Below are 13,700 nucleotides of genomic sequence, written 5' to 3'. Positions count from 1 at the left end.
ACTTAATGTATCGGCCACAACATTAGCCTTCCCCGGATGATATAAAAGTTCACAATCATAATCGTTCAACGTCTCAATCCATCTTCGTTGCCTCATATTTGACTGTTTCTGATCAAGGATATGTTGAAGACTTTTGTGATTAGTGTACACAGTACATTTGCCTCTATATAAGTAATGTCTCCAATTCTTAAGCGCAAACACAACAGCTCCAAATTCTAAATCATGGGTTGTATAATTCTGTTCATGGATCTTCAACTGACGTGACGCATAAGCGATGACTTTCTTTCGTTGTATCAAAACACAACCAAAGCCTTGACGCAAGCATCACAATAAACAACAAAATCATCATTATCATCAGGTAGTGACAATATCGGAGCAGTAGTCAACTTCTTCTTCTAAATCTGAAAAGCAGTCTCTTGTCCATCCTTCCACTCATACTTCTTCCCCTTGTGCGTTAAAGCAGTCAAAGGTTTCGTTATACGAGAGAAATCTTGAATGAACCTTCTATAGTAACCTGCCAACCCTAGAAACTGACGAATCTGAGTAGGAGTTTTCGGAATTTCCCACCTTTCAATCACCTTAATTTTAGCAGGATCAACTTGTATTCCCTATTCACTAACAATATGTCCAAGGAATTGAACTTCTCTTAACTAGAAAACACTCTTAGAGAACTTAGCGTACAACTCTTCTTTTCTCAATAAATCAAGCACTAACTTCAAATGTTCTGCGTGCTCTTCATCATTCTTAGAATAAATAAGGATGTCGTCGATGAAAACAATAACGAATTTATCCAGATAGGGTCTACACACACGGTTCATGAGGTCCATGAACACAGCAGGTGCATTTGTCAATCTGAACGGCATAACAAGGAATTCAAAGTGACCATAACGGGTGCGAAAAGCAGTTTTCGGAACATTAGATTCTTTAACACGCAACTGATGATAGCCGGAACGAAGATCAATCTTAGAATAAACAGACGAACCTTGAAGCTGATCGAATAGATCATCGATTCTCGGAAGAGGGTAACAGTTTTTAACAGTAAGCTTGTTCAATTCACGATAATCAATACACCATCGGAACGATCCACTCTTCTTCTTAACAAACAAAACAGAAGCTCCCCAAGGGGACGAACTGGGATGAATGAAATATAGTTGCAACAATGAAGGAAGAAATATATGGAGTAGTCACATAAGTGGCATAGATATTTAAGGCAATTCTCTCAAAGGAGATAACGAGGATCATGGATTTCAAAGTAAATTTTCATTACATTTCCGAAAGGAAGACGTACGAAAGGTGTGATATTTCAACGAGAGTGTACTTCCTTGTACAATGAGCGAGGAAATCTAGTATTCATCCATATTCTTAAATTTATGTGCGGATGAAAAGAACGCGAATCATGGGTTATAAATAATGACCGCCTCCAGGTGAGATGAATCTCCAAAAATAATTTTGTGCACCTCAAAGTATTGAATCCTAGGATTGATGTTTACGAGGGTGTTGTGGTTGACAGCGAATATTGAGAGTAGAAACTCCTCAAACGGTCTAGTGAAATATATATCCATGATACCCACTATAACAACAATTGGGGTAGAAACCCACATAACGCCTTTTCTACAATAGGGTGACCACCGAGTGTACCCCAGAAAATTGATTTATCGGTCCGTGTTTCGGCCATGTCCAACCATAAGAGGGAAAATTTTATGAGCGCAAGGACTTTCCAACAATTTTTATAAAACCGAAATCCAAAGTGGTGTAAGAGTTTCTATCAACGAACTTAATGGTAAGTTTCATCCTTAAACGGAGAATAAGAAGAACCGTGATCCAAACACCTTGTAGAGTAATGTGAAAATTTGATAAGATCAATCAAAAGGGGTTTTGAAAAAGCTTTAAACGTTTGATGTGACAACATAAACGGAATGAAGTTCTTAGTAATTTAGAAGTATGTACAATGTGTACCATTTTATATAAAATAATCTGACTTAATTAAACAACTCAATAAAGGTGTGGTTTTAAAATAATTTTGAAGGCATAAGTTAGTATGTACTAATCAAAATAAGTTAAGGTAAACTTATTCATTTGAATCTATACGTACATATACGATTTTATAAATTGTATACATGACAAAGTATTTTATTACTTCTATTCACCCATAAATCCGTGAGAACCGCCCAATTAAACAAATGTGTACAACTCCCGATGATAAACATAGTATCTGTATTTCAGAGGTTACAAGTTGAAGTGAGATCGTGAAAGATCGAGTAAATGAATTGAATCGTCGTGCGACATTTGACCAACAAATGTTACGAGGTCATGAAAACCAATGAGTTAAATGTTATTTTGACTATTATCAGGACAGAAGTCCTTGGGCCAAAACTGTTCCCGAGCGAAGCTGTTGCTAACAAGCGAGTTATGAATGATAAAAGCATAGGATAAAATGAGTTTCCCGTATCTCAACAATTAAGAAAATGAGTATCTTCCCTACCCATGTAATACATCGGAATTTCTGAATGAGTAGTGTAAAAATTTTCTTTGGCTCGCTTTCTATTCCTCATGTCACAATATTGGGACTTCTTTATGAATTATCATAATATAATCACGTTGGCCTGACGCCATTATATTTCACTAATTCATAGTTCCATTCCAATAGCACTACATGAGGTCAGGACACGCGATCAACCTCGAATTTCCACACAATTTCTCTAAAACGATTTCTTAAACAATGTGCTAAGGATAGCACAAGAGACAAAACATCCAAGGTAATGAATAGCAGTAACGATGACATAGAAATGTCTTCGAAGTACCAAGAATCTCTAAAAGTCAAGAATGACGTTTTCCGGTTCAAAGACCAAAGCACATAGGCACAACGGCACAAAGGCATGTAATATAACAAGAATGTTATATACCTAAACATAATAGCTGACATTGAAATGTCGAGCCTTTAGAAGTCAAGAATGACATCTCGGGTAATATAACTCAAACGTCATATACATAACCATAATAGATGACACAGAAATGTCGGAAGAAGTCCAGAATGACATCCCTCGGTTTCACTACCCGAGGTGTTCTTATAAGGATAAGTTCGCATGAGTCGAAGAATACGTTTAAATCAGAATGGGAGTTCCTCCCAGATTCAAAACATAATAGAGATGTATGAATGATAACAATATACATACCAATACGATACAAATAATCACATATAATAATATTTTATAGGCCGGGCTGTAGACTAGACTCACTAATGCACCCTATTGACTTGGGTAACGACATCAATGCAGCCTAATTCCCTACAACCAGAGCTCTGATACCAACTTTAACGACCCGTCAAAGTACACTTGACGACCATCGTTATCTTGGTCCCACAGCTTGATCATAACTCTATATGAATTTAATAAATAACCTTGCATTCTTTATTTAAAAAAAAATGATTTCCTATAAAGGAAACCTATCAAAATATGTAAGTTTAGAAAAACCATACATTATTACTAATCCAAAAGTTGATCAAAACAAAGTCAACAGCATCCACTATTAAATGTATCAAAAGAGAATGCAAGTTATTGTTTAACAAAAACTGCCATCATAAATATGCAGACTCTCTAAGCACAGCGGAAGCAATCAATCATGAACCTGAGAATAAAACATGCGAGTAACTGTCAACAAAAATGTTGAGTGAATTATAGGTTTAATATTGCAAACAATATTTAATTTAAACCGTAAAAATTTATGTTTGAAAACATAAAAACTCCTTTTTGGACCACAAAATTATATGCTAGAAAACATATAAAAACATTATTCCATTTTCCGTGAGCCACCTGGTAACCACTTAACCATTTATTTATCCTTGCCAAACACAATAAATAATATACACCGAACAAGTGTATCTACAACAAAATACGAAGTACTAAACATTCCGATTATAAATTGCTAGCGCGACTAGCTCGAAATGGGGTTGTCAAACCCGATAGATCTATCCATAGGATTCGCGTTCACCAGTAGAAACTAGTGATTACAGTTACCAGACTAGGGAATATTTTTGTTCAACTCACAATGAATAATTTAAACCAACTTTCACATGTGTCCAAAGTATAAAATAAATTGCATGTATTCTCATCCCAAAAGATTTAAAATATAAAAATGGGACTATAACTCACCTTAATAGCAACGAAGTAACCAACACAATTAAGCGAACAGCAAATGTAGTACAGTGATCAGGAATGATCACAACGCCGACCTATAAATAAAGCAGGTCGATATAAATAACTAACTTAGGTCGAGTCTTAGTATGACAGCTATTGTACATGTTGCAAGTAGTCATAGAACAATACTCAATATGCATCGGTTTGATCGGAACAGCTTACGGACACACACTTTCTATTTTTAGAAAGTTTCTATTTTTAGCAGGTTTCCATTTTTGGAAAGTTTCTATTTTTTGAAAGTTTCTATTTTTGGAAAGTTTCTATTTTTGGAAAGTTTCCAAATTTAGAAAGTTTCTATTTTTGGAAAGTTTCTATTTTAGGAAAGTTTATAAGTTAGGAAAGTTTCCTTAATTAGAAAGTCAACAAAAGTCAACTGAAAGTTAAAGTCAACCGAAAGTCAACTCAAAAGTCAACCTTGGTCAAACATGGTCAATGTAAATTTTAAAAGTGTAAGTTATAATAATAATATAAGTTATAACGTTTATTAAAGTTAAATATGTCTAATTATGTCATAACATAAGTTTAATTAAATTAAAATGAATTATTAAAGTTAATATAAGTTTAAATGGTATAATTAATATAACATAAGTATTTAATTAATTAATTAAATATTAGTCATAATGTAAGTATTATTAATTAATAATAAATTTTAAATCATATCATAAGTATTATTAATTAATAATGAATTATTAATCATATCATAAGTTTCTAATTATAATTATTAAATCATAAGTATTTAATAATTAAATTATAATTAAATAATAACTAAGCCTTAGAATAATTGAATAATTAATTAATCCTTATTATAAGTCTTATAATAGTAATCTCATAATATAAGTTTAATACTTATCATAAGTATTTTCCATTAATAATGAAGTATCATTTATCATATGTTTAATTAAAATGTTAATTAAATCATAAGTATTAATTAAATGATATAATAAATATATATCATAAGTTGTAAATAATAATAATTACTTTTTTTATCATAAGTAATTAAATAATAATGAAATCCATTATTTATATCATAAGTTTAATAATTAGTCACAAGTTTTAAATCAAAAGTTCATCGGGTCGTATCCTGAGCCCCGGGTGTCGGTTTTCGGCGAGCCTTACATATATCTCCGCCTAAGCAAACCACCCGACACTTTGGTACACTCAAGAACACCCCAAGAACATCCCACAAGTCGTGATGTACAGCCAATTCACTACTTGGAACTTCAATTCAACCAAAATCGTGTTTTAGACGCAACGGGTGATTCGTGGCTCGGATTGAGATGACCCGAACATGAAAGTTCATCCCACCATCAGTCCTAACACACTAACACACCCTAGAGTCACCAATTATGGTCACAAAGTCGGACCAAACCTGGTTCATACCAAAATCACATTTCAATCTTAACAAAATACCACTTTGATCATATCTAGGGCTCCGGGAATCGAAACGACATGAATCCGGAGTCTAAAATTAATGTCTTGATGAGAGGAACTCATCTAGATACTTTATTTTAACTTTTATATCAGTCACAATAGCAGAAACACACGAAAAAGCTGCTGTTCCAATTATATCAAACCGAAAACATATGTTTACGAGTAATTCTATGCATACGATCATCAATACAATAATATGTAACTATCATACTATCAATATAACATCAAAATACAGAAAAATTAATTGAAAATGAAAAAGCTAGGGTTTATGTATATACCCTAATCAAGAATTGAGAAGAAGAGGATGAAAGAACGCGAAAATAGCAACCCGAATATGTCTCTAGCCTTGAAAAATGATGAAGAATTGATTGGTTGATGATGTTGGCCTAATATTATGATAGGAGTGTGCTAGGGTTCGGCCAAAATGAAAGGAGGGAGAGGAGAGAACACAAAATTAGGTTTTAGGTGAAAATTAGAAGTGTAAATTAGAAATAAAATGGAAAATGAGAAATGGTGGGGGTGTAAGCCTATGTTCGGCTGAGTTTGGCAAGGGGTGGGCCCCACATGGCCCACTTTGATCATGTGGATAATCTCTTGTGGTCCGAACGCCCAAACGAAGCCCGAAACGCGAAAACGCTACTACGCGATTGAAAATTCGGAGAGATAACAAATACGCGACGAAAAATATACATAAACACTATATATAAATATATGACATTAAAATATCATATTTAAAATAATTTAGAATTTAAAAATCTCAAAAGCTCGACCGTTGGTTTGAAAATCGAAAATATTCGCCGGATAGAAATCCGCGACACGTAGAAACGTAAAAATTAAAGATATGAATACAAATATTCATATAACACATAATAATTAATATATTATTACAAAAATAATAATATAGGTCATAGAAATGACATGGCACGAATAACAGTTAACGGTCGTTAAATAATTAACGGTAAAAGATAACGGAAAAAGTAGGGTCGTTACACCGTAGAATTCCTTAAAGTGTTTTTCTTTAGACTAAGATTTAGGTACTTTAGAATTTTGCGACGCCTTTTTAAGTTTTAGTTTCTTTTTAAGTTATTTCCATTTGGGATATAGTTTTTCCTGTAAGCTTTAATATTTTTAGACGACTTTTACCTATGTATCAATTATCATTCCAATTAGTAATCTCAATTTGCGATTATAATTTTAAGTTAGTTTTAGTAATAAGGTTAGGTTAGTCAAGTGTTTTTTTTAAGTTTTATAAGTTTCTTTTATTTTTCCGTCACCTTTTATTTTTCAACCATTTTTCTTTTTCGACGAGCTCTTTTTCTTTCTTATTTCTCGCTATTCTAGTTTTAGGACATAGATTTTTATTCTACTTCTTATCTAAATTTCTTAAAATTACGAAAATTTATTTTAAGTGGTTAAATTGATAGACATAAAAATTTTCTGGTTCGTAGCAATAGTTGGATTTGTACGTGGACCGGGTTATTGGAGCCAAACAGTCCTCAATTATATTGAGACCAAACGAATCCTGCCCCTCTGCTGCATCTTTTGGCTATTCGAAACGTGGGCAAAATCAGAAAAGTCTATTGATTGGATAACTTATTATAATTTTTCTTTCCTTTTAAAAACTAATAGGATATTCAGTGAATGCACCGAGCAAGACGTTCACCACCTTTTGTACGTTCACCACCTGTAACTAGATCAAGACATTTAGCAAATATTACTGCCGTTGATTTTTCTTTAGAATCGTCATCCAGTCGACCAAGTACTCCAGTTCAAATTTCCGATAATCCATTTTTTGAACCCGACCTCACAATTGAGAATCCGGAGAATATTCAAGAACGATTCGTAGATCCTGAACCATTAAATTTTCCTCCGGAACCACCAATCATTCAAACAGAGATTGTTGAGGAACGAACCATTAAATCAGAATCCTCTAGTGATTCCAATTCAACAAATTCAATTATGGAGAATCTGGAACCTTTAAGTATGGAAGACCGAATGAGAGCTAAACGCACTGGCCAAGGTCACGCAATTACTCATCCAGACATTAATGCGCCAGATTATGAAATCAAAGGACAAATTCTACACATGGTGACTAATCAATGCCAATTTAGTGGTGCGCCGAAGGAAGATCCAAATGAACATCTACGTACCTTTAATAGGATCTGCACACTATTTAAAATCCGAGAAGTGGAGGATGAACAGATATATCTCATGTTATTTCCCTGGACTTTAAAGGGAGAAGCCAAAGATTGGTTGGAATCGTTACCTGAAGGGGCGATTGATACATGGGATGTTTTAGTTGAAAAATTTCTTAAACAATTATTTCCTGCATCTAAAGCCGTAAGACTTCAAGCAGAAATTGTTACGTTTACACAGAAGCCAAATGAAACTCTATATGAGGCGTGGACAAGATTTGGAAAGTTATTAAGAGGATGTCCGCAACATGGTTTAGACACCTGTCAAATAGTACAAATATTCTACCAAGGATGCGACATCACTACAAGAAAAGACATAGATATAGCAGCTGGTGGTTCTATTATGAAGAAAACCGAAACTGATGCTTACAAAATTATTGATAACACTGCTTCCCACTCACATGAGTGGCACCAAGAAAAAGATATCGTTAGATCATCTAAAGCAGCTAGAGCCGATTCTAGCCATGACTTAGATTCCATTTCCGCAAAGATAGATGCTGTTGAGAGACGAATGGAAAAGATGACTCAAGATATTCACTCAATACGAATTAGTTGTGAGCAGTGTGGAGGACCACATTTGACAAAAGATTGTCTCAGTATTGAATTAACAATGGAACAAAGAGAGAATATTTCATACATAAACCAAAGGCCTGAAAATAATTATCAGAATAATTATCAACCGCCAAGACCGATTTATAATCAAAACCAGAATTATAACCGAAATATTCCATACAACAACCAACAAGGTCCTAGCAATCAACAAGTATCCAATAATAATTACAATCAGCAAAGACCTAATTTTCAAAACAAACCACCACAACAAACCGATGATAAAAAGACGAATTTAGAAGATATGATGACGAAGCTAGTTGAAACTCAAACGCAATTTTTCACATCTCAGAAACAAACTAATGAACAAAATGCTCAAGCATTTAGAAATCAACAAGCTTTTATTCAAAATCTGGAACAAGAAGTAAGTAACCTAGCAAGGTTAATAGGTGAAAGAAAACCGGGAAGTCTACCTAGTGATACAAATGCTAACCCCCGGAATGAAACAGCTAAAGCTATTATCACAAGAAGTGGTACAACACTTAAACCACCTGAAATACCTGTAACTTCTGATGAAGCTATTCCTACTCCACAAGAACCACAACCTGATCAAGATAAGGAAAAAGAACCGGTAGTTAAGAAGGTTAATGAAGATAACACAGTTAAGGCTAAACCTTATGTTAAACCATACCAACCACCACTTCCTTACCCGAGTAAAATGAAGAAAGAGAAACTTGAAGCCGAGCAATCCAAATTCTTGGATATGTTTAAATAGATAAATGTAAATCTTCCTTTCATTGATGTGATTTCAGGAATGCCTAGATATGCTAAATTCTTGAAAGATCTAATCTCAAATAGAAAGAAAATGGAAGAACTCTCGGCTGTTACCATGAATGCTAATTGTTCAGCAGTGCTGTTGAATAAGATACCAGAAAAATTATCTGATCCAGGAAGTTTCACAATTCCATGTTTTCTGGGTAGTCTTAGTTCAATAGAAGCATTGGCAGACTTAGGTGCTAGTATAAATCTAATGCCGTATTCACTATACACTAAACTAGACCTTGGAGAATTGAAACCAACCAGAATAAGCATACAACTAGCCGATAGATCAATAAAATATCCTAGAGGGATAATGGAGAACATGCTAGTTAAAGTTGGTACTTTAGTATTTCCAGTAGATTTTGTTGTTCTGGACATGGAAGAAGATTCTCAAGTTCCTCTCATATTAGGAAGACCATTCTTAAACACGGCTAAAGCAATGATAGACGTGTTCGGTAAGAAACTAACCCTAAGTATAGAGGACGAGAGTGTTACCTTTTCAGTTGATAGAGCAATGCAACAACCGCAATCTGCAGATGATACATGTTATTATATTCAAACTAAAGATGCACATGCAGAATTATTTGAAGAATTTCCAGAATTACAAGGAACAGGAGAATGTTCTTTAGGAGAAGGTAATGAACCAATTGATGAAGCTGAAATGTTAGCTACACTTATAGCTAATGGATATGAACCAACAACAGAAGAAATTCAAATGCTAAAAGAAGAAGACAGATATCGATACAAATCATCGATAGAAGAACCTCCGAAATTAGAGTTAAAGCCACTTCCAAACCATTTGGAATACGCTTATTTACATGGTGAATCTGAATTACCTGTAATAATATCGTCTTCTCTTACTAAAAATGAGAAATCACAACTCATTTCTGTGTTGAAAGCCCATAAACCAGCCATTGCATGGAAGATTCATGATATTAAAGGAATAAGTCCTTCGTATTGCACACATAAAATCCTTATGGAAGAAGGTCATAAAACGTATGTGCAACGCCAACGAAGACTAAATCCTAATATGCAAGATGTAGTTAAGAAAGAGATTATTAAACTGCTAGATGCAGGTTTAATTTATCCAATTTCTGATAGTCCATGGGTAAGCCCAGTTCAATGCGTGCCTAAGAAGGGTGGCATGACTGTCATTACAAATGAGAAAAATGAGCTTATTCCTACTAGGACTGTAACAGGATGGCGTGTATGTATTGATTATAGAAAATTAAATGACGCCACCAGAAAAGATCACTTTCCCTTACCTTTCATTGATCAAATGTTGGAAAGATTAGCCGGAAATAGTTACTATTGTTTTCTAGATGGATTTTCCGGATATTTTCAAATTCCAATAGCACCCGAAGATCAAGAGAAAACCACATTCACGTGCCCTTATGGTACTTTTGCTTACAAACGCATGCCATTTGGACTTTGCAACGCCCCTGCAACCTTTCAAAGGTGTATGATGGCGATTTTTCATGACATGATAGAAGAATGCATGGAAGTTTTCATGGATGACTTTTCAGTCTTCGGTGGTACATTTGAATCATGTCTAGCTAATCTGGAACGAATGCTTATTAGATGCGAACAATCAAATCTAGTACTTAATTGGGAGAAATGCCATTTCATGGTTAAAGAAGGCATCGTTCTTGGTCATAAAATTTCAAAAGAAGGAATTGAAGTGGATAGAGCTAAAGTAGATGTAATTGCTAAACTTCCACATCCCACCAATGTTAGAGGAGTTAGGAGTTTTCTAGGGCATGCCAGTTTTTACCGACGTTTCATAAAAGATTTTTCTAAAATTTCCACTCCTATGAATAAACTCCTAGAAAAGGATGCTCATTTCATCTTTTCCGATGAGTGTATCAAATCTTTTAATATTCTTAAAGAGAAACTCACTAATGCGCCGATCATGATAACACCAAATTGGAATCTACCATTTGAACTAATGTGCGATGCAAGTGATTTTGCAATGGGAGCCGTTTTAGGACGAAGGATTGAAAAAAGATTTCAACCTATATATTATGCTAGTAAGACGTTACAAGGAGCACAAACGAACTATACAACTACTGAAAAAGAACTCCTTGCTATTGTCTTTGCTTTTGAAAAATTTCGATCATATCTCGTTCTAGCAAAAACGGTGGTCTATACCGACCATTCTGCTCTTAGATACCTATTTTCAAAACAAGATGCTAAACGAAGATTAATCTGTTGGATCTTACTCTTACAAGAGTTTGATATTGAAATCCGAGATAAAAGAGGAGCAGAAAATCTCGCCGCTGATCATCTTTCTCGTCTTGAAAATCCTGAGTTAGAATTTCTAAATGAATCGGCCATATAAGACAACTTTCCTGATGAATATTTATTGAAGATAGATTATAAAGAAATTCCATGGTTTGCAGACTATGCAAACTATTTAGTATGTGGATTCCTTGAAAAAGGATTATCGTACCAAAAACGAAAGAAATTCTTCAGTGATATAAAACACTATTTTTGGGAAGATCCACATCTGTTTAAAAGTTGTCCCGATGGAATAATACGCCGATGTGTATTTGGAGATGAAGCCAGTAAAATATTAAACCATTGTCACACAGGACCAACAGGAGGGCATTATGGGCCTCAACTAACAGCAAGAAAAGTTTATGATGCTGGATTCTATTGGACTACAATTTACAAAGACGCACACCTTCTTTGCAAATCCTGTGATGCTTGTCAAAGGGACGGAAAAATAAGTCAACGTGATGAAATGCCACAAAATGTCATCCAAGTATGTGAAGTATTTGACATTTGGGGTATTGACTTTATGGGTCCATTTCCAAAATCTCATAATAATCTCTATATTCTCGTAGCCATTGATTATGTATCTAAATGGGCGGAAGCACAAGCTCTCCCAACTAACAATGCACGAGTTGTAGCCAACTTTTTAAAACGTCTTTTTGCAAGGTTTGGAACACCGAAAGCTTTAATAAGTGATCGGGGTACTCATTTCTGTAATAATCAACTTGAGAAAGTTCTTAAAAGATATGGAGTAACTCATAAAATCTCCACCGCATATCATCCACAAACAAGTGGACAAGTTGAAAATACCAACCGAGCTTTAAAACGTATTCTAGAGAAAATCGTAGGATCAAATCCGAAGGAATGGTCCATTAAATTGGAGGATGCACTCTGGGCTTTTAGAACAGCCTACAAAACTCCAATTGGAACCACACCTTTTAGACTTGTTTATGGAAAAGCATGTCATCTTCCAGTAGAAATTGAACACAAAGCATTTTGGGCTTTGAAGACATGTAATCTTGATTTACATGAAGCCGGACGTCTATGATTAAGTCAACTAAACGAATTAGAAGAATTAAGACATGAAGCATACGAAAATTCGTTAATCTATAAAGAAAGAACGAAGAAATGGCATGATAAAAGAATCAGAAGTTCAAAAGAATTTAAAGAAGGAGACAGAGTTCTTCTTTTCAATTCACGATTCAAGCTATTTCCTGGAAAATTGAAATCAAGATGGTCTGGACCATTCATAGTCAAAAGAGTTTTCCCATACGGAATGATAGAATTAATAAATTCAAATGGGATTGAATTTAAAGTTAATGGTCAGAGTTAAACACTACATAGATAGTCCGATGGAAGTTGACAACGAAGTTAATCACAATTTCGACACCACAGCTAACTAAGTGTGGGGAGAATCAAGTCTTTAAAGGATAATATGTATTTCTGTTAGAGTTAGATTGTCTGTTTTCGTGTAGTTCTCGAAAATGGAACCCGAATGGTCTTTCCCTAGCAGACCCTAAAGAACTAGTCTTCTCCCCCCATTCTGAATTATTATTTTTTTTAGGAAATAAAGACTGCCTGTGAACTAAACCATGGTCTAATGCTACATGCTTTGATCACTAAACGTAATAATGACACACTTTCGAGTGAAATAGTATCAGTAATCAGAGAAAGATTGGACGGAGTTAGAAAAGAATCCAGATGCGAAGATAATAAGTTACAATTTGGTAAAGGAAAATCAAAATCCGCAGCGAAATGAAGAGCACGACACCTAGAAAGATGTCACAAATGCGGAAAATGGTCACATGGAGGTAAATGTTCAAATAATCAAACCTATTCAAATACCAAATTTGTTACTTTATGCAGAGACGGACCGTTCATATGTTTAGAAGAAAAGACACTGAATGCTCGAGGTTACGCCTATGTAGCTATGGAAAACCAATTAAACCGACTATCTTATGAATGGGATAGATCATATAACTAAGAAATCTATTTCACAGGTATGTTTGTACAGTTTTTATTTTTTTTTTTTTTTTTTAACCTTTTGATAATAAACGCTAATTTGTTCGCTATAAAGTATTAAATTGGTATTGAATAAAATTAGGTTTGGCGACCGAAATTATTGATATCATTCAAAAATTTATTACATCACTGCGAAATTTAACGTTTATTCTTAAGGTATAAATATCTTTAATCAATCAACCCAAAATATTTCAAAAATTCGTCATGAGTTAAA

The sequence above is a fragment of the Rutidosis leptorrhynchoides genome, chromosome 11 (genome assembly GCF_046630445.1).
Source record: "Rutidosis leptorrhynchoides isolate AG116_Rl617_1_P2 chromosome 11, CSIRO_AGI_Rlap_v1, whole genome shotgun sequence".
Classification (NCBI taxonomy): Eukaryota; Viridiplantae; Streptophyta; class Magnoliopsida; order Asterales; family Asteraceae; genus Rutidosis; species Rutidosis leptorrhynchoides.
The sequence above is the reverse complement of the archived record's forward strand: the minus strand, read 5'-3'. Positions refer to the sequence as shown.